This window comes from Oncorhynchus clarkii, chromosome 4 (assembly GCF_045791955.1).
Source record: "Oncorhynchus clarkii lewisi isolate Uvic-CL-2024 chromosome 4, UVic_Ocla_1.0, whole genome shotgun sequence".
NCBI lineage: Eukaryota > Metazoa > Chordata > Actinopteri > Salmoniformes > Salmonidae > Oncorhynchus > Oncorhynchus clarkii.
Window position 1 is genome coordinate 25774887 of NC_092150.1, and position 23407 is coordinate 25798293.

Consider the following 23407-nt stretch of genomic DNA (forward strand, 5'->3'; position numbering starts at 1 on the left):
CAATATGTTTGGACCATGAAATGGTCGTGAGAATCGCAATACATATTGTATCGGCACCTATAATATCAACTTGTGATAATATCATTGTGCGATCTCGTGAGGTCTCTGGCAATTCCCAGTCTTAGTAGAATTGCAACAAACTTTCTTTAAACTGCAACATTTTCTCTATGCCCAATGACAAAATGTGTAGAATTGAAGGAAATTATAACTCCTCTCCGCTGTCAAGAGGAGGGCCGCTAAACTGTTTTGTTCGCAAGGTGGGGTTGGGGGGGGGGGTGTATGGATATGGGTACGCAGACCCGTGAGCCACTGCAGACCCGTGAGCCACTGCGGGCCCTCGTGATGAGTTTGGATTTTTGTTGCCCCCCACCCCATCAAAGTTGCCCATCCCTGCCCTAGATATTACTGTATGGCCATCTGACAATTCTAACAGCCTGAAGGAACTTCTGCCTGATCATTCCAGGAGGGCTACCAATGAGTTGTGATTATTAGGCGTACATGCCACATGCTAGCAGACAATGTCACAGAAGATTAACCTTGGTTGACCTACTTTTACAGTTTAGTACACATCCCTCACAATGTTGTGAATAAGGGGAACATGTTAGTACAAATGGGTTTAAATTAACTTCCTCTGTTATTGATACATTATAAGAGTCCTCTAGCTATGTGTTGTCAATGGCTAGCCTATAAAGTATATTGACAGAGCACACATCTGTTCGCACAGTAGGACCTGCATCATTTCCATTTTCCCCTAGACTCACTAAGTCAGAACCAAAGTCGCAGGCAACTTATCTTTCAGGGTGTAAAAAAAGTGATAATCCGACTAGTTAGACCTATTAAATATGTATTTTACGTAATAAAAACACAAAATATTTGCTGCACTGAATGTTGTGTCACATGAACGTGTCACTACGCTAAACCTCCTCCAATGTACAGACATCACAGGAAGCTGCTGAGGGGTGCATGGCTCATAATAGTGGCCGGAACGGAGTGAATGGAATCAAATGCATAGAAACCGTGCGTTTGACGTATTTGATACCATTCCACTCATTGCTCCAGCCATTACCACGAGCCCATCCTCCCCAATTAAGGTGCCACCAACCTCCTGTGGCAGACATGCTATAAACAACCTTCACTGTCCTGTCTTCAAGTCCTGGCTGGACAATATTTTCAAGGAAATGTATGAACACAGCTTGAACCTGTATTGAAAATGACCTTGCAAGCGCAATATTAAGAGATAAATAGGGCCTACTACAGCAGGTTTGTATCAAAAAGTATTGAGGTAATGCCATCCCCAATCAATTTGGAGGGCATTCTAGTGCTCGTAGGTGACAGATGGTAGTGGCATGCCTGTCTGCTGCGTTTGTGGTTAACTTGGACATGGGTAAACGAGCAAAAGCAACATGAGCTGCTACAATCCCACTCTCTGGATAGCTACTCATAACCTCAGTGTGAACTCATTTTTCACATGAACACTGCTGAAGCTCCTTTGTCCATATTTTTCACACACACACTCACTGATTCATCACTGCTGCAGTGATTTATCATATAGTCTGTATAAATGCAAGGCTAAACAGACAAATACAATGACGTTGCTTAAGTCAGCAAACAAATAAGGCTAAATCAAACAAAGGCAGAAGTGTTGCCATGCTGACCTAAAAATAGACTGTGGTATAGCCTAGGACTTGCAAATAACAATGGCTTCAATGTAAAACCTAGTTGACACAACTCAACTGAAAGCGAGTTGGAAATGGAAGCGCTATCGCATGTCTTGGCAAGGGCATTTCTCTGTCAGTGAGTCCTACTAGTGTGGTGCGAGCACTGACTCAGACGCTGGCCTATTTTAATCTCTGGCACACAGATAGCATTGGGATCAAAGAAAATGCCGTCACAAGGCTTCTCCACAGAGCTTTGCTCTAAGGTCACAAAAATAGGGTCATCCTGGGACGTCCTCCTATGTGGAGGTGTGAAATGTCTGCATTCCTTGAGGGCCGAGTGGAGCGAATGCACATCGGAGTTTGACCTAGTTTTCTCAGACACATTCAGTATTGTGCAGCCTACCTCAGACATTCTATGCAAGCTCACGCAGCAATGATGTGCATTCCACACCAATAACCTAGCCTAAATAAGGTTTGATTCTATCAACATAACTTAGCATGCAGTCCACATGCTATAGTTTCACAGGAATGAAATCGTAGCACCCGTGTTCACAAAGGAACACATCCCCCCCCTAAGAAATTACACATTTTAGAAAATGAAGGTGATTTGTTAAATGATTAGAAAGCGGAGTGTGGCGCCTCACCTTAACCACAGCAACCATTAAAACTGCAAGATAATCATTGTCAAGGCACTAAACCTCGCTGAATGAGCTTAAAACCTATGCAAGTGGATTCTGGACCTGTATAGACTTGGTCACAGACTGGTCAGTATTATGTTGTTTTTCCATCTTACAGGTCCCATCTCTCCACCAGACTATTTTCCTGGATCAGCGGTCATGCCAACATTCATCTGATACTGCTGGACTCCCCAGACCATAGGTAGCCTAGTATTCACACAACGCAACCTCTGGAAATTTGATCAAAAACCGATCCCCAATTTTGAACTTCTAAACAGCCAAATACAAATCCCCATGTTGAACCCAATACGACATGTAAACACGTTCTGTCAGCCGCCAGTCAACTGTGTAACGACGGTGCTGTATCCTGAATAGGTACGCAAAGGTAGAAATATGTAATGTCCTCTTTCGGATGTTTGGGTATTATTCTACACACTGGTAATTATTTTAATGAGCTTCGCCCCCAAACAAGACCAAATTTGGTTTGTCCAGACCAGACCAAATCTGTACCAATCACAGACGTCTATGCTTCACAAGTTTGGACATCACACTACAGCACAGTAGAGCATAGTCTACTAGAGTATGGCACAGCAAAGTAGAGTTCAGTACAGAAAAGTAAAGTATAGTTCCTTACAATAAATAAAAGTAGAGTTCAGTACAACACAGCAGAGTAAGTACAGTTCACTACAGTACAGGACAGTAAAGTAAAGTACATTACACTGTACTCTACTGGACTGTACTGTAGTGTTGTCACAATATCAGAAATTTTACTTCAATACCGATACCAGGTTTAGTTTCACGATACTTGATACCATATCGATTCTCAATACAAAAAAGATACCACGGCAAAAAAAAGAAGGCATATTAGTCAAAGCCACAGAATGTCTCCTGCTCTGTTCAATCGTTGGGCAACTTTTGAGTTCAATAGCATTACATTTGAAATGTTTTATGTATGCATTAATGAATCAATTATACAATCATACAATCAATTTGACTCTAACTACATGACAACATAACGGTAAGCATTTATTTGAATGGTAAATCTCCATTGACAAACTGGGTAAATCAAGAAGTAACCTAGGCCTATTCATAATACAGGTTAATGCATATTCAATAGGAGTGTGTGCATTCATTGAGTTATTGAACTTGCTTTGGATGATTTGATGGGGCTACAGATGTCAAACAATCTGCTTCCCTTTCATTGTGGACTTATAAGATTGTACTGAATAACAAAATTAGCATAGAAGTAGCTCATTTTATAAAAGTGTGCACTGTCTCTATAACCAGTAATGACGTCATTCACCAGTCAAGAGGGGGGCAGCCACAGTTCGCTGAAACAATAGATAATCCTTGGGAGATACGTGAGAGAGAGACCAATTAAGTGAATTCAGCAAGTTTTGGTGGCAACCAGCTTTGAAATCAGCATAATTTGCGTTACGGTTTGCAAATCTTGCGTTGCAAAGTGTTCTAGCCTGAATGAACATTGTTTTGCGAACAGTAATTAACAATTTAAACATTTCTACATGCCGCGTCGCATTATTCAAGTATGTTACTTCTGTGCAGCATGAGTGGGGCGCTAACATGATGCAACCCAGACTCCCAGTCCAGGCTATGTGGAGCAGGCACAGTGCGCTCGCGCTATAAGAGGCACATCGGCTGAGTTGATACAGACATGATGTGTGAGACACGTTTAGCAGAAGTATCGAAAGTAACAAAAATGTTTGTATCGAATAGGGCTGTTACGACGGTGACCATATTACCGTCACACCAGCAGTCACGAGTCATGACCGCAGTCAAATTCCACATGACCACAGTCAAATTCCACATGACCGCAGTCAAATTCCACATGACCGCAGTCAAATTCCACATGATCGCAGTCAAATTCCACATGACCGCAGTCAAATTCCACATGACAGCAGTCAAATTCTGAATGACTGTTAATTAGGCTTCTCCAAGCTCTGATGCTGCTGGTGGTCATTAGTAGCCTACCAAACTTGTTAACTGCCTGGTACTCAGCACTCTATTGCCCCACAAATCATCAATGCAGATGTCATCAAACTTATGTGTTTGAGAAATTTGATTTATGAGATTTCTGTTGATTTGTATTTGGCGCACTGCAATTTCATTGGCTGTTGGCGAGGGGTTCCACGTTCCCAGACAGGTTAAAAAGAGGTTCCCACCAGCTTTCTATAGGCTAGACCTACTATATGTATCTATCAGCTTTCCTAATATTAAGCACATTGCTTCGCTTTACAACAGGAGTATAGCCTACCTGGCTGGCATGAAAATTAACCGCAGGAAAAGCGTCCTCCATTCGCTATTTTTCCATGCCCATGTTCTGAGACAGGTGCAAGATTATGGTTCATTCTAAATCAAAACAAATTTTATATGTAAAGACAACATCAAATTAAGAATAGTCTGATGGGTCACAATATTAGCCCATAATGTATATGATGTATTATCAAGTGTGAATGTGCCCAGCTTGTGCAGTAAGGCAACAAACAGCGCTTACCTTTTTCCCCCGACTTTTTCAAATCCTAGTCGAACACCTCATGTAGCCTAGCCCATAGCATCACATGTTTTGATAAGGTTTGTATCACAACTAAAGTGGCCAAATAACTTCTTCAAATGAAGCACATTAATCCGCTTTATAACCGGTGTAGAGTCTAACTGGCATACAAAGGCTGCGCATAAGTATCAAGTTCGGGAAAGATCATTTAACCATAAAAATGCACCTTTATAATAAAGCATTACATGCATAATCGCATTTGCCATCATTTTTGAGAACAGTGCTTTTAAACAGTTTTTTTTGGATGTGAGTGGTTGTATTAATTTTGGGATCTATCGCATCCCACAATTGTCCCAGAGTATGTTTGGAAAATGTATTTATCGCATAGAAGGACAAGTTGACCAATAAAATAGGTCAACTTTTGTACCATGGGAGACATAGGCTATTGCTTTTGCTGTTCGTTAGGCCTACTCATCTTGTTGGCTGAATGTGAACAGTTCTAACATCTTCAATACGCGCCTCGGAATTCGATAAGAGGGGCACGTGCAGTTACGTCGCCGATGTGTCGGTCTTCCTTCACTTGTGGCCTACTTCTTAGCCAAAATGCCTGTGAGAAGGACCCAATCACGTGACGGGCATTGGCTACATCTGAGAGAGCCATGTGAGTGAGAGGTGCTTTGGAGCACTGCAGCTGGGAGAAGGAAATTATAATTATTATATTCAGCCCAAGGGCACAACGGCCACTTATTTTGGCCGCAAAAGGCATTCTTTTTTTAAGGGGCATTACGGCCACACAAGTTGGATGCCGCTGGGAAATTCAAGGCCCGGTGAGAAAATTATCAAGCGCTTGTCAAATTTTGAATGAGAGACTGATGGTGTGTGCAAGTTGCAACTTTTTTCAAATCATCACTAGAGTCCCATCATGCAGCCTTAGAATGTATTAAAAATCAAAACATATATCCCAACGTTTGTATCACAACTAAAGTTGCATAAATAACTCTAAATTAAGCATACCAAAGAACAGTTTCTTTGTAAACGGCTCAATACAGAATAGCGGCATGTGCACACTTTGTAATCGTTTTGAGAAAATATCCTTTCTATTTTATTAATTTCAATTGTATTCTTCATATTATAAAATAATAAAAAAGAATAGCCATATCAGGGCCTAACATAAGGACAACTCAGAGTATGCTATTTTGTTCTTCTGAAATAGACTACATTTTCTTCATATCATGTTTCTTTAGACCTGTCTAAAACAAATAATGGATTTATTGTGATAGTGTAGGTTATATTAAAATGGATTTATTAGACTTTTTAAAACGTAGATGTTCCAAAAGGTCTGCATCAGTGGCTTTCAGGCTATGCGTGGAAGCCACGAGATGCAAAACGTGTTAATGTTAATTAGCAGTCAAGTACCGTGAGAACGGCAGTTATTTGCTTGACAATCACCGGCTGACAAAATGTAATGACCGCCACAGCCCTAGTACCGAACCCTTTTTCATACCGAAGTATTGGTATACCGTGCAACACTACTGTACTGAACTATACTCTATTTTTCTTTACTGTACTAAGGTTGGGCGGTACCAAGATTTTCATATCTTCATACCATTACTGTACCATATGGTATTACCAGCAGTGCACACAAGGGGCACTATTTCTTTCCAAATGCTATTTATTTTTTGCACAAAACAAATGTAGGCAGCAGGGACCTTGTTCCAGGAGGGGATTGATTGTCTCTGCTGTATCCAAGAAGCGTTATCTTGCTAGCTAAGTGGCAAGTGAGCAAACCAAATGCATAGCTAGACACTTGATATGGATTTATTTTGGCACATCGTAGAAAGTTAAGCAGTGTCACATCCTCAGACCCCCTCCCCAAATGTGTATTTTATTATAATATAATGTTTTACAGTTTTGAAAACCAAACCATTCATATTTCAAAATACCCCAGTATACGGTTTAATTGGTACACCGCCAAAGACTATTCTGTATTCTAATGTGCTACTGATTTTTCACTCGCTGTTACCGATTTGATAACAAAGTGCCAAGTTTTAATCAATTAATAATTCAAACTAAATTGTAATCAGTAAAAACACTAACTAATTGGTAGGTCTACCTTTATTTGTTACTTCTTTGAACTTCCCTAATCCTCCCTCCTCATGAGGTAGAGAAATGACAATATTTCTTAAACTTGCAGAAGGCAAATTCCTGCTAAACTAAATATAAATGTTGATATTGGATGGAGGTGCCTTTAATTCAACATTATGTTTTGATGTATTTCTAATACCTTAAGACTTTCTGTATTAGATGTTTTTTCCATCTGTGTGACCAGAAATAAAAGCCTTTGCTTATTCCTTATTTTTAGTATGGAAATCGGTTGAACAATGTATCTATGCCTTAATATGCCAAAAATATTGAGACTCTTACCTTTCATTTGTAGCCAAATTTGATATGTTCCTATAAACTTCACATGTTGCTCATGGGTCATTTTACATGGAAATTACGTTATTCACTCCAACGTGCCATGCAAATGTTATTTTCATCTTCTCCTCACTAATCACTTTATCTTAGCGCTCTGCAAAGTTTAATGAATACACACTTCCTGTTACATCAGGAAACAGTGGTTATTATCCACACAAATGTTCATACATGTGTAGCCTACAGGCTACTTCCTCATAAATGCATACTGATAAATGGATACTAATAAATGGAGCCTGTAGCACTTCGTTCACAGCAGATATAGGACTGGGGAGTGAATCAACAGGCCTAACAAACTATAATAAACCCAATCACAAAATTCTCCACCTTTTGATCCAGAGCTTATTCATCAACTACAGCGATTCATCTTGCTTCCAATTGTAAAGTTAACAATTGTAGACCAACAATATACTGTCCTACCAAGCAAAAAGGCAGTAAGTACTAATTTGGTTGAAACTGAGTTCATTAATCATGTGGACGTATCCTGTCTCTATTGTATTGTGTTTTGGAGAAAATGGGGGTCATGTTAGCAGTAACTGCATAAAGTTACTGTGAAACCAAGGTAAATAAAAGCCATTTTTCTCAGTTCCATGCTATGAGCAGTTACTGCCTTTTTGCTTGGTAGGGCAGTATACTAGTATAAATCCCAATGTCAGGAGCACATTCAAGGTCCATTTAGTAAAGGCAAAGAAGTCGTCACTACCACAACACACAAATAGCCAGTGTAGACCGGTGAGATTTTTTATTCAATCTATAATGTTCTCAAAATAGAGAATAGTCTTCATTCAATGCTACCAAGCTATTAGGCTTATCACAAGACTGTTCTGCAGAGGATCCCTGCCACTTCAGTGCAGAGAGGTCTGAGGTCTGAAACCTGATCTGCCTGAGTGAGTTATGAAAGAGTCACAGAGGCTCTAGACTGACCTTTTTTTCAAGGAGCACGTGCACCCTTGTTGAAAAATGTATAGTGCCTTCAAAAAGAGCTTTCCACACCTGGAATGTGAAACATTTGCCCATTATATTTAAAAAATGATTCAAGCTCTGTCAAATTGGTTGTTGATCATTCCTAGACAACCATTTTCAGGTCTTGCCATATGATTTTCCAGTAGATTTAAGCCAAAACTGTAAGTCAGCCACTCAGGAACATTCACTCTTCTTGGTAAGCAACTCCAGTGTAGATTTAGCCTTGTGTTTTAGGTTAATGTCCTGCTGAAAGGTGAATTAATCTCCCAGTGTCTGGTGAAAAGCAGACAACAAGCATTTCCTCTGGGATTCTGCCTGTGCTTAGCTCCATTCCATGTATTTTTATACTGAAAAACTCCCCAGTCCTAAACAATTACAAGCATACCCATAACATGATGCAGTCACCACTATTCAGGGCTTGACATTCACTTTTTTAATAAGTCAGATTTGTACTTGACCGAAAGCTCCAGACACTTGTCCCAACAACAACAAAAAGGTCTGTAAATCCATGGGCCAAAAAGGTGACTGAAAATCATGTTGTATGATGGTCAGGAACCACTTCACAAGGCTGCTGGTCTCTGATTCCATGTATTATATCTCCTGCCGTTGTGGCCTTGAGCAAGGCACTTAACCCCCAACAAAGTAAAATACTCCACTGATAGGCTACTGTACAAAATATCTGGAGAGCTAGTGGGTATGCAGGCTTCTTATCGAACCCCACTCAAACACACCAGAGTCAGCTTATCAAAGTCCTGTTGAGCAGCTGATTTTTTTTTCTACAATGTGCTTATGTTCAAGCAGGGCTAGAGCAAAAGCCTGCACACCCAGTAGCTCTCCGAATTTATTTCACATGACTGGGCAATGGCACAGCCATTGGTTGGACCTGGGAGGGGCATAGGCCCACCCTCTTGGAAGCCAGGCCCACCCACTGGGGAGCTAGGCCCAACCAATCAGAATGAGTTTTCTCCCCACAAAAAATGTTTATTAAAGACAGAAATATACCTCAGCACTCCCTCAGACTATTTCGCAGGTGAAGAAGCCGGATGTGGAGATCCTGGGCTGGTGTGATTATAATTGGTCTGCGGTTGTTTGGCCAGTTGGATGTACTGCCAAATTCTAAAACAACGTTTGAGGCGGCTTATGAACAATTCTCTGGCAACAGCTCTGGTGGTCATTCATGCAGTCAGCATGCCAATAGCAACCTCCCTCAAAACACAATACCACATATGTCTCAAGTTATGTGACAAAATGTGGTATGTGTGCACATTTTAAAGTGGCCTTCTATTGTTCCCAGCACAAAGTGCACCTGTGTAATGATCATGCTGTTTAATCAGCTTCTTGATATTCTACACCTGTTAAGTGGATGGATTATCTTGGCAAAGATGATATGCTTACCTACAGGGATGTAAACACATTTGTGCCAAGAAGTTGAGAGAAATTCCTTTTTTGTGTGTGTCTGGAACATTTCTGGGATGTTTTACTTCAAACATGGGACCAACACTTTACACATTCGGTTTAAACTTTTGTTCACTATGTATGTAAAGGTTAATATATATTCAGTGTTCAGGGGAGATCTTGACAGCACAGGAGTTACTTGTCAATTAGGTTATACAATTTTTGTTATTTTTATTTTGTCAGAATTACATGGACAGTAAAAAAGAAAGAAGAACTTAGACAATTTTGAGCGCTTGAGAGGCGGTTTTACAACCGGAGTATGCAGCATTGTTTTCATCAAGTGCGCACCCTGGTTATACATGAGTGCCTGTGGAAAGTTATTTAAGGCCATCGGACATGACAATGACTTTAATCCATGCTAATAACTAAATAGTTAACTAGGGAGATAGCCAATTCAAAACATATTGTGTAGATTGTCTAGTTATCTTCTTAGTCTGTATATCATTATTTAACCTGCTGCGCAAGTCTCTCTCTCGCCCTCTCTCCTCTGGCAACAGCCCACACGTAGCTGATGCACACGTTTCCAGAATTTTCATTGCTGACCAAAAAATTGCTATAACTGGGCAAATAACTCATTAGCAATTATTATCAACAAATGTGCAAACACAGCGAGACTCGCTTTGATCGCAAAAACGCATCTCGCGACTGCATGATTGAAAGACCACTCATGCCTGTCAATGCATGCCTACAATAATTACACTCCGATACACTCTGCAGAGATTGGGAGGACAGTGAGCTAAACATCGCATCCAGATGACACTTCAATCCAATTATGATCCAATTATGATCAGAGTAGCCTAATTGTTTGATATTGTGATTTTTGCTATAATTTTTATTACTTGTCTATTCGGACAACTTAAATCTATAATGGGCTCCCGAGTGGCACAGCGGTCTAAGGCACAGCATCTCAGTGCTAGAGGCATCACTACAGACCCCGGTTCGATTCCAGGCTGTATTATAACCGTCCGTGATTGGGAGTCCCATAGGGCAGTCCCACGCCCAATGTCGTCCGGGTTAAGGTAGGCCGTCATTGTAAATAAGAATTTTTTCTTAACTGACTTCCCTAGTTAAATAAAGGTTAAATAAAATAAACAATCTGCTTGTTCACCTTTTTTTTTTTACTTGTCTTGGGTAAGTGGACAAGCGTTAATGGCGAGACTTGACTATGCTTGAAAATTAGGAGAATGGTACACAGTAATGTGTTATGTTACCATTCCAGTCTTTTACTTGCTATATTGTATTTACTTTGCCACCATGGCCTTTTTTTCCCTTTACCTCCCTTATCTCACCTCATTTGCTCACATTGTATATAGACTTGTTTCTACTGTATTATTGACTGTATGTTTTGTTTTACTCCATGTGTATGTAACGGATGTGAAACGGCTAGCTTAGTTAGCGGTGGTGCGCGCTAAATAGCGTTTCAATCGGTGACGTCACTTGCTCTGAGACCTTGAAGTAGTAGTTCCCCTTGCTCTGCAAGGGCAGCGGCTTTTGTGGAGTGATGGGTAACGATGCTTCGTGGGTGTCAGTTGTTGATGTGTGCAGAGGGTCCCTGGTTCACGCCCGGGTATGGGCGAGGGGACGGTCTAAAGTTATACTGTTACATTGATGCAGTTGACCCGGATCACTGGTTGCTGCGGAAAAAGGAGGAGGTCAAAAGGGGGGTGAGTGTAACGGATGTGAAACGGCTAGCTTAGTTAGCGGTGGTGCGCGCTAAATAGCATTTCAATTGGTGACATCACTTGCTCTGAGACCTTGAAGTAGTAGTTCCCCTTGCTCTGCAAGGGCCGTGGCTTTTGTGGAGCGATGGGTAACGATGCTTCGTGGGTGACTGTTGTTGATGTGTGCAGAGGGTCCCTGGTTCGCATCCAGGGGACGGTCTAAAGTTACTGTTACATGTAACTCTGTGTTGTTGTATGTGTCGAACTGCTTTGCTTTATCTTGGCCAGGTCGCAATTGTAAATGAGAACTTGTTCTCAACTTGCCTACCTGGTTAAATAAAGGGGAAATAAAAAAAATAAAAAATGTTTGAGGCAAATCTAATACAATACATTGATTCAGGGAAAAAAGTTAATTGCTTTGCAAATTTTGAGTTGTTGCAATATTAATTTTATTCTGTACAGCCTTCATTCTTTTCCCTCTGTCAACTAGGTTAGTATTGTGGAGTAACTACAATGTTGTTGATCCATCCTCAGTGTTCTCCTATCACAGACAATCTAACTGTTTTGAAGTCACCATTGGCCTCGTGGTGAAATCCCTGAGCGGTTTCCTTCCTCTTTGGCAACTGAGTTAGGAAGGATGCCTGTATCTTTATAGTGACTGGGTGTATTGATACACCACCCAAAGTGTAATGAATAACTTCACCATGCTCAAAGGGATATTCACTGTCTGCTTTTTATATTTCTACCCTTTAACCAACAGGTGCCCTTCTTTGCGAGGCATTGGAAAACTTCCCTGGTCCTTGTGGTTGAATATGTGTTTGAAATTCACTGCTCAACTGAGGGACCTTACAGATAATTGTATGTGTTGTGTACAGAAATGAGGTTGTCATTCAAAAATCATGTTAAACATCATTATTGCACACAGAGTGAGTCCATGCACCTTATTTGACTTCTTATTTTTATGCCTGAACTTATTTAGGCGTGCCATAACAAAAGGGGTTGAATACAGCTTTTAATTTTTCATTAATCTATAAAAATGTAGAAAAACATAATTCCACTTTCAAATTATGGGGTATTGTGTGTAGGCCAGTGACAAAAAAAAATCTAAATTTAATACATTTTAAATTCAGGCTGTAACACAACAAAATGTGGGAAAAGTCAAGGGGTGTGAATACTTTCTGAGGGTACACACAAAGAAATGTAGGTATTATTTGAGATAAAGCTAAAATGCTTAATTTTTATAGACGCACTGGTGCTTCTAAATAAAAATGTCAGGTCGCACAGCAGAATACTTAGGCGCATATGCAAGTAAAATGGTTCCACTCTACCCTGGTGACCTTACAGCACTCTCTATCTTCACTGTGCCTACTATCTACTCACTACAGTACATCAGAGCCATAGCGGAGCAGGACTGCCTGCTGCCTTGAGAGCTTTTCCTCCCCCAGTAACTAGGCTATACTACAATAATGATTGTCACATTATGCTCACAGAGCTGAGAATTAGAGACATCCAATAAAAATAATAAATTAATTACACAGCATTTAGTCAAAAACACAATAGAGAAACGAATATGTAGGACCCTACTTACCACAGTAGTAAGTCTGTTATCACAACAAATATGATTTGAAAGTGTACAGTCCACCAGTCTCAGCACCTGCAAGACAAGCAGGAGGGTTAAAACTAAGCCGTTTTTAGGAAACTGATACTGCAGCACTACAAAATGCCTCTTTTGTATGTGAAAGGGTTATGAGACATGCTCCATTGTCTGTCTGGCATACACTTGCCGATCTTCACTATATTTACAGTAGAGTATCGTTAGACCTGTTTAGCAAGCAGCATGCTTGATGCATTCATTACAGGCCCAAGATTGTAAGTAAACAATGGTAACAACGCAACATAGATTGTAATGAGTTCCCCTTTAATCAAAGCTTTAAAAAGATCATCCCAACATAACATTCAGCCCATCCCTTTGTAATTTAGCCCATATTCAATCCACCTCTCATTGATGCCCCTAAAGTAAGAGACAACGGCAGCAGTAAGCAAATGTCATTGTGTCGTCTAACTTGGTCGATAGTAATCTACACATAAGCCTAGCAGCAACATTGTCATAAAAAAATGCATTATTTTGGGTATGAACTCACACACACACTTCCCCTTGACTGTACTTATATCAACGTACATCTGACTTCAGGTTGACATTTAGAAACCACTGAAGAGTAGTAGACAATCCTTTTCCCCTGTAGTGTGAAAGCATGAGAGGTATGTAGCCTAAAGCTTTCTGTTCAATGCTACATAATAAAACCTTCTGTAGTTCAAAGACAATGTTCGAGAAAGCACTTCTGATATTGTAAGACCAGAGTTTTTTCTGGATCAAAATGGGGCTTAGGTGGTGGGTGTGGCAGGGGCTTTGGAAATGGGCACGGCTGGCCCGAGCTGAATTTCGGAGAAAAAATTTGAGCCCCCACATCTTGGCGGTATAGAGAAATTGTTACATTTTAACCTCATTTGCTGCAATTCTAGAAATGTCTCCATGTTGCAGTTTTAAACCTAATTCTATGCATTTTGCCATGAATGATGCAAGGTCATTTTCTCAAACATAATGAGAATTAATACTGCTAGATTAATTTTGTATTATTATTATTATCCCTTCCTCCCTTTATTTTGGTGAATGATAGTTTTCAAAGATTATAAAAAAATATATAGGTCCATTATCTTTTATTCATACCATATATCTGGTTTTAGTTTATATATTTTTATCCCATCCAGAAAATGATTTTTTTATTTTTTTATTGAAAATGTCCACTGTTTGGACATCCTCAGGCATCCTGAGGATTTCAACTAGAGGTTGACCGATTAATCGAAATGGCAGATTAATTAAGGCCGATTTCAAGGTTTCATAACAATCAGAAATCAGTATTTTTGGGCGCCGATTTGCCAAAAACATATATTTTTATTTTTTTTAACCTTTATTTAACTAGGCAAGTCAGTTAAGAACACATTCTTATTTTCAATGGCGGCCTAGGAACGGTGGGTTAACTGCCTTGTTCAGGGGCAGAATGACAGATTTTCACCTTGTCAGCTCGAGGGATCTAATCTTGCAACCTTACAGTTAACTAGTCCAACGCAATAACGACCTGCCTCTCTCTCGTCACAAGGAGACTGCCTGTTACGCGAATGCAGTAAGCCAAGGTAAGTTGCTAGCTAGCATTAAACTTATCTTATAAAAAACAATCAATCATAATCACTAGTTAACTACACATGGTTGATGATATTACTAGATATTATCTAGCGTGTCCTGCGTTGCATATAATCTGACTGAGCATACAAGGATACAAGTATCTGACTGAGTGGTGGTAGGCAGAAGCAGGCACGTAAACATTCATTCAAACAGCACTTTCGTGCGTTTTGCCAGCAGCTCTTCGTTGTGCGTCAAGCATTGCGCTGTTTATGACTTCAAGTCTATCAACTCCCGAGATGAGGCTGGTGTACCCGAAGTGAAATGGCTAGATAGTTAGTGCGCGCTAACTAGAGGGACTGAAGGTATACTGTTTCACTGGCAATACTAAAGTGCCTATAAGAACATCCAATAGTCAAAGGTTAATGGAATACAAATGGTATAGAGGGAAATAGTCCTATAATTCCAATAATAACTACAACCTAAAACTTCTTACCTGGGAATATTGAAGACTCATGTTAAAAGGAACCACCAACATTCATATGTTCTCATGTTCTGAGCAAGGAACTGAAACGTTAGCTTTCTTACATAGCACATATTGCACTTTTACTTTCTTCTCCAACACTTTGTTTTTCATTATTTACTTGAGGCTAAATTGATCTTTAGACGTACAGCAAACTAGCGCTATCTAATGCTCTCCACTCCATATTGTCCCAAAATAATATTGCGATATGTAACTTTTGATTTTTCCCCCATCACTACTTGATGGCTATGACAAAATGCCAATAATAGGATAGCAGCCTATCACTTACTAAACTAAACTCCTGATAGTGTGGTTCCAATCTAGTAGATTATATATTTTACAAGCAGCACTGCTTTAAAGGGAAAATCCACAAAAAATATGTATTGGGTATTTTTTTGAATTAGTTGCATCATCATGATGATGTAACCGGTGACACTTTCCTTCTTAAAAGTTCAATATCTTGAAAACTTGACTGCTGACATGCAAAATATTGTATCAACAGTGGACTAATGGAATAAATACCAAAAGATAGTGGTTGAGTGGAGTTTCCCTTTAATCTACAGCATTTAGAGGCAGGTTTTTCAAGCAGCACATTTAGCTCACTAATGACCTAAAGTTACAGTGATCATTGTGTGGGTGCAACAAGTCTGCCTTTCGCTATGAGGCAAGAGGTTCATCACCAATAGCCCCCTTCATTCCTCACTCATAATAAAACAACCTGCAACAGCTTTGATAGTACAAGCAGGCATTTATGAAAATGTTTGTTAACGCAAAGACTCAACATTAGAGATTTACCTCAGACATCAGCTAGTTTATAGAGGGAGGTTAGTGTGCTTACCATGTGCCCGAGTGTCATTCAGATATCTGACAGTAATCCCTCTTCAGTCTGAGGACAAAGAAGAAAAGAGATGCTGATTAAAATCAATGAATACACATTAGCAAACAAATGCGATGGATCATTGGCACAGTGGTGGAAAAAGTACCCAATTCATACTTGAGTAAAAGTACAGATACCTTAATAGAAAGTTACTCAAGTAAAAGTGAAAGTCACCCAGTAAACTACTTGAGTAAAAGTCAAAGTATTTGGTATCTAAATATACTTAAGTACCAAAAGGAAAAGTATGAATCATTTCAAATTCCTTATATTAAGCAAAGTGGACGGCACCATGTTCTTGTTATTAAAATGTACAGATAGCCAGGGGTACACTCCAACACTCAGACATCATTTACATTTGTGTTTAGTGAGTCTGCCAGATCAGAGGCAGTAGGGATGACCATGGCTGAATTCCAAACACTAAATACACACCCTGTCCCCTCAGCCCTCAAATTAAGTGGACACTTCTTATGACGTCTGACGGGTATACACTTGCAGGGCATGGGTTTGCATGGCTACTTATATTAACTATATATTTATTAATATACTCCTACTATTAATTAGCTAACTAAAGTTAGCCTGCCTAGCTACTTCTGAAGAAGGAAAATGTTTTATTTCTACAATTTCCAAAAGCTAACCAAACAAAAACATAATTACTTTTATAAGACGTGTTTGTGCATTAGTAGCACCATTTCTAACTTATTTACATTCGTTTTTACTTACACTTGTATGTTGACTCCATATTGACATTTAGGTTTTAAGTTTTGGCGGACATTTCTTAGCGGATGTACAATCTTCGCGAATTTAATTATGGGGTGTTTCAGGCCCCAAAGTGAACATAATTGTACACTCGCAAACTCCATTAAAAAACGAGGGCTGAGGGACTTACGTTGCAAACTTCCCTTGCTATGCTAATCACTTGGACCGACGACAAATATGGCCGTGGAGATTCCCCAAGGGCATAGGGCTGAGGGTTTAGGGCCGAGGGCTGTCTACTTTGAGTATGAAACGCAGCCCATGTGTTCTCTTGATAAGTACGTGAATTGGACCATTTTCCTGTCCTGCTAAGCACTCAACATGGATGTCAGGGAAAATGTACGGAGTAAAAAGTACGTTATTTTCTTTAGGAATGTAGTGAGATAGAAGTAAAAGTTGTCACAAATATAAATAGTAAAGTACAGATACTACAAAAAACTACTTAAGTAAAAATACTGTAAAGTATTACTTAAGTACTTTACACCACTGCATTGGCATCATATGCAGCCTTTAGTGTAAGGCTAGCCTAACCCACAAACAGTGGGACAATCAATTATAATCTTCAAGTCTGCTTCTCCATACTACTTCTGCAGACAACATCATAGCAAAACATTTGTTTTGCTAAATTACAGCCGTCAGATTTGTCTTTAACTATTAAGCCGTAGCAGGATGGTCCTTGATACCCAAATCAGCAAATAGCCTAGCCAAAGTAACACAGTTTCAGATTGAAAGGTGCTAAGAGAGGAGAGCCTCTTGCCCATTTGATGAGAGTCAACACAGTAGCCTATACACCAGGGATCACTTTTCATTAAAGATTTAAGAGAAGTCGTAAGTCAGCGGTTGTCAAACTTTTTGACCCGCGACCCCCAAAAAACAGTGGTTCGAAGCTTGCAACCCCCGCGCACGTACATGCACGCAAAATCGTTGCGCAAATGTAGCCTGTCATTACAGACAAAAACGCAATGCATTTTCAAAACGCAAGATACAGAACTAAACTTTTACACCTGCATTTTTAGCTGAAAGTCATTCATGTTAGTAGCCAACATAAACTAGGGATATCATGTCACTTCTCTGGAGTCCAGAGCAAGCAGAATCATATGGCCTACCTGTATGCAGTGGTGGTTGCAGGATCGGAGGGAAAGCATGGTCTGTCTGCACTGCACACTATCACTTTGAAGGGCTGCCTGCCCACATAATGCTTTTTGCCAAGTGGGTGGCCCTTTTCTTCCTCACAAATACAATAATTAATTCGCCAGAATGTTACATCTTCATCCCATAATATTGAAGGCAGCAATGTTGCAGCTATCTTTAGACGTACAGCCAGTAGCCACCCAAACTAGGCCTATCTGAAGTATGAACATCATCAATGAAATTGGGGCATAGCTTTTTACTGTTCTGGCAAATATGCCTCCGTATTAGATTTTTTACAAGTATTTTATATGGATAATATAAACGTAGACCTACTCTGTTTTTGTGAGGCAAAACCTCAGAATCTTAAGCGAGTCCTTTCAGGTCACTAATCTGATATATGTGCCCACCTTCGTGCGCCTATGCGGATGACTGGTCATTAGTCAACAGTTTTTAGATTATTTTTTTTACAATTTTGTGCAATACTCTAGCACAGGGGTAGGCAACTAGATTTAGCCGCTGTACTTGGGGACAGATTTCCTAAATTAGCCCCCAAAAAGTTTTTGCTGAATTCCTGTTGATTAACAATTATATTAGAAACCAGATTAAATAGGCAAGGGTATATAACATGCAAATGGCAGGCTACATGTAGACTATTAAAATATGGATGAAAATTATATACTTTTCCTATTCAGTTTCACACTCGTGATGCCCCAAAACCACGACCCCCACCATGACAACCACTGTTGTAAGCGATGGCTTATATGAGAAAGACCTAAGAGCAAAGGAACTCCTCATCCTTTCCTTCCCCCTCTGTTATTGCAGCACATATCACATTCCATAGTAGAGTTTCTAAGATGGGGAAAGATAGGCTAGGATTACACTGGGAGTACAGATCCTGGAAATGCTTAGCCAGGCTACTTGGCTCAGCGCTGGAAGAACGAGATCCCACAGACCCAGCATGTCATTAAATGGCAGTTTAACATGTTTGCTAGCTTGCTGTATTTTCAAATGTTTTATTGTAGCCTACATTCTGCAATGAAGGCAATGTCCAATATGCGGAAATTAGCCTAATTCCCTCATTCTAGAATCTAGACCTTTGCTCATCATTCACACTGTTTCTATCGCATTGTACATTGTACATTCGACAATCATTAGGCTTTTTAATGCTAAAACTAAATTTAGTAGTACTAACAATGGACATGAACGATTCATTAGGTCACTGTTAAACTTGTGCAGCACATCTTTGATACACATGGGTCAACAATCTAGTCGCCGTCAAAGGATTGGTCAATAACCACCCCCCACTTCCCTCCCAAGTCCCAACTCCTTTTCACAGTCTTCCTTGTGACCAAGGGTGAGACAGAGCTGTTTTCACAGCCCCAGCGAAACCTGCAGTGAACAGTTTAATTAGGCCATCCAAAACCAGAGAATGGTCCATGCCAAATCCCTGATAACTTTAGTTAGATGTAATAGATAGCCGTGCATGGAAGGCGAGTCATTGTGCTCAGGTTTAGGCCTAAATCAAACAAATAAAGGTTATAAGGAACTTCCTTATTCCATTCCACTAGCACTTCATTAGCCAACCTTATATTAATATTGTGAAAAAGAAAACCCAGTTAATATAGACCTACTCCTAATTTATAACAGTCCTAAACTCAGTAACACACAAATCGGTTTCACATGTTTTCTCATTTTAGATCAGACGTCTCATGAAGTTATGTACACCATCTAAAAGACCAGCCAATGTAAACACAGCCTTTATCCCCAAGCAGGTCACTCTTAGCTTCCTGCTACTTAAAAAGAGTAAATCTGCCTTTATCCTATTTGGCTGCAAACAAATGTTTTGAATATTGGCCTACATTTTATGTGCTCCCAAAAAAAGCTGCCTCCTCCTCCATTGATCGCTCTGCTTGACCAACACAATCATTCTTCCCAGCGTGTTTAACTATTCCAGTGAAAATCTTTAGAACCCATTAAGGGAAATGTGAGTGGAGTATTCACGTGACAGATGTATTTGGAATGTTACTCTTCCCTTAGCCAACACCCTAGTAATAGGCTTACCCATTTGCACTGTTCAAACCTGTCTCAGTGATTCATGTATTGGCTAAATCCCTGCTTTGTGTGACTCTTCAAACGTAGTGCACTGTAATGTAGGCCTAGTCATGAATCTCAAATGTATGTTATACAAATAGTTTAGGCTAGTTTGGGCAAAAGGAGTGAAATATCAGTTGTGTGTCCAATATTTTCTGATACAACCAATTAATAAATGAACTTTCACAAATATCTAAACCACTTATATGGCACCAGGCCAATTCATAACAAATCAAGTTTGGGCGTTTCTTAGTGTAAAAATCATACTTAACATCTGGAAGTATAAATATATATTTTTCACAAAATTGTTTAATTAAAACCTGTAAATAATGTAAAGAAAATGCATTCTGCATGTGTAGGTTGTAAACTGTGTCACAAAACGTCTTACTTACAGCACAGGAAAGATATGCCTTGGGACAAAAGGCATCCGCATGCTTCTCAGCCAAAACAGTTCTTAAGAGTTTGTGCATATATTATGACAAGAATTTTATGCCGTTTTTGTCCATTTTGGACTTCAGTGAGGGTTTTTCGGCTGTTCGGACACACACATATTTTTCTAGGGGCAAACTGATGTCCGGAGCCGAAGTCCACGCCCCTTCGCCAGAGATTGGTCAACAGTAGGGATTCTTCAATAAAGTCTGTTGTCATTCAACGAGAGACGACTCATTTTCATGCACATTTTTCATTGCGAAATACTGCACCAAACATCTTAGTTAGATATAAAATTAATAACAGATTTCTTGAGTTATGTTAGATCAATTCTGACTATTTTGAGGAAGTGTATACTGGCGTCTCAAAAAAATTGATAAACGGCACTTTTTGCAGCTTTTTCCTCATTTTTCAAGCAAATGTCTTTTAGGGAGTATGTGAGCACACTCGTTCGGTTCGTCTTGCCGACTTTGGCAAGCCGCCAGCCGAACTGAAGCATGCTGATGCCTTTAGAGGCACTACTCTAAAAGTGGGTGCTCTAGGCTCCGGGGCATTCAGAATGTTGAACTTGACTCTGGGGTCACAATACACACCATGTGACTAGTGATGTGACTAGTGTCAACAGGGAGAGGGGCTGCTGTTTGTATCATTGGGCTCCCCAGAGGAAAAACAAAGAGAAATGGAAAGGTCCATAACATAGAGGCTGGCACTGATTTATATTAGCCAGGGAAGAGTTAACTTCACATCTCTCTGTGTGTACACATTGGACCTTTTTGATTTATCCTAACCCCCAACAAGGATTAATCATTCCTTCCAAGCTGAATCCCCTTCAGATTAGTGTGGAGAAGTCAGCATTATTACTATTAGGCCTAGACTAAGCCTCACTCCCTCAAATATGTCACTTGATTTCCCTCAATGGCTCAATACATTATTTTGGCTAAATAATGCCAACCAACTGTCAGATAGCCTATTGGTGTAATCTTATGTTCAAGTACTCCTTGCAAGAAGAAACTTAGAAAACTGTCTAGCCTAACTGTAAAACGTAGGGCACAACATTCCAGGTTTCCCACAAGTTTTTCCAACTTGGAAGCTCACATGAATTGTTTTGGACATTGTAAATGCGTAGTTCTGATGATTCCAGGAGTTGGCGTATCAGGGAGTTTCATCAGTAGTCCCAAGTTTCCAATAGCACATGAACACACAATAAGACCTAGCCTGAAGATCATAATTCTGACTGTATTTCAATTTGTAAATGACCATCTCTGACAATATGTGCCATTTAAATTAAATATGGGTTGGTATGGGAACTAATAAAAGATGATTTAATATTGATGTCTTGTTCTGTCATTGTCCTGGCAATCTAGCTATGAAACAAAGAACTGCTGCTGTAGAACTGAAATCCACTCATCGTTCCCATCCCCCACATGTTCCTTCAGTCTACTGTCAAGCACCAGTTACATAACTGTGCTACTCCACCACTAGCTACATAAGAGGGGGGTGAGACATTGATTAAGCGAAACGTTTCCATAGCAAATACAATAAACTTCATGTCTATATGAAATATGAATATAAACAGGTGTGTAAATCAGATAATTAACTGGGCTAGTATTGGGTTATAACCTTTGTTCTATTGTAATTATCATAGATACTTTCACTTATTGAATATTCCCATAATATAATACAGCAGTGGTCAGACTGCACTATTCAGGTCAATATATTTTTAAACAGGAGCTAGGCTTAACCTACAAAATGTCAATTAAAGACTAATTCTTAGGTTAAGCAATACAGCAGGAAAAGCATATGTGTAGCCTATGTAGTTGGCTAGATAACTACATAACCTTACTAATTATTTCCTGGATTTCAACTAGGCTATACTGTAAGGAAGTTGAGCTAGTCGTCTGGCTTTGACTCTGGGTTCCCCTCCCCCACACTCATGGGTTACATTACTGAATTGTCAATAAGCTCTGATTTTGTTCATTTATTACATAGAAGTTAACATATGGCTAAATACATCATTCTACATCCCTTTTATGTAGTTAGCAACAGTTAATGGTTGTTAACGTTAGCATGTTTATGTGTGTCTAGCTATGTATCACAACAAACCTTGCACATCACACCTAGATTTGTGGCCACAAATCTGCGTTTACAACCGCTCAGATGGTCAAAGTGTTCTAATGGTTTATCTAAAATATTTGGCAGTGATTATCATACAGTTAAAAACTGGCTTGTAAACAAGCAACTTTACAAACCCTGTGAAGTTGTAGGTAGGAACAGGAAACAAGCTGCTAGTCACCACACGCGCGCACACACACATACACACATTCTTTCGCGCGCACACACGCTGACGCTGCCCATCCCCCACCCTGTTGAAATTACCAAAATAAACATTGGTGACAGTGACATAATTGACGATAACGACCAACAAACAATAGTGTACAATGAATGCGTATCGTAGTATATTTTATATTACATATAATCACGAGAAAAGCCAAGAAAACACTTACTTAAACTGTCCAGATCACACAACGGGTGCCTTCTCTGCTGTGCTCCTTATATGGAATCTCTTCCTCCACCGCTATTTTCTACAATATAGTCACAATAAAGCGTTATAAATCTACTCCGAGATTGCGGCTTGGTAGTTAAAATCCCAAATGAGCGATGTGTTTTGATTACATAAGTGTAGCATTTGATAAATCCTTAAAAAAAATTGATTGAAAAGCAATTGGGATACATTGTAAGGTTGCTTGCTTGTGGAGAAAGAGCCAAACGGTTCAGAACCAGCCAACGGCTTCAGATACAGAAACACTGAGGAGGTGACTCTCCAGGCAAAAATGAGGCAGGCCTAGGCAATTCTCTGCAGTTATGTAGAAACTGTATGAAGGACACAAAAATATTGAAATGGGTGTCGCAGTATAAAATAGTGTTTCATGTACCTATATAACCTAACTAGTGTTGTTGAAATAGCATTTGTATAAAATACACATGTAGAGCAGTACACACATTTTTATTCTGGAGAAGTCTCAAGATGCA

At 39.7% G+C, this 23407-nt stretch overlaps 1 protein-coding gene across 5 annotated transcripts in view; it reads right to left on the reverse strand.

Annotated features, from left to right (window-relative positions):
• The window catches only part of LOC139406635 (F-box-like/WD repeat-containing protein TBL1XR1), a 46931-nt gene extending 23779 nt beyond the window's left edge, over window positions 1-23152 (reverse strand). Inside the window, exons 1-4 of one of the 5 annotated variants that reach the window (XM_071149470.1) lie at window positions 23109-23149; window positions 22882-22959; window positions 15935-15982; window positions 12987-13052 (exon numbers count right to left, since the gene is read on the reverse strand). The gene's annotated coding sequence lies outside the window, so the exon portion shown is untranslated. Of the gene's footprint in view, window positions 1-12986; window positions 13053-15934; window positions 15983-22881 lie in introns of all 5 variants that reach the window. The other 4 variants (XM_071149471.1, XM_071149468.1, XM_071149469.1 and 1 more) reach the window with 4 other exon arrangements.
• Between the last annotated feature and the right edge of the window lie 255 nt (window positions 23153-23407).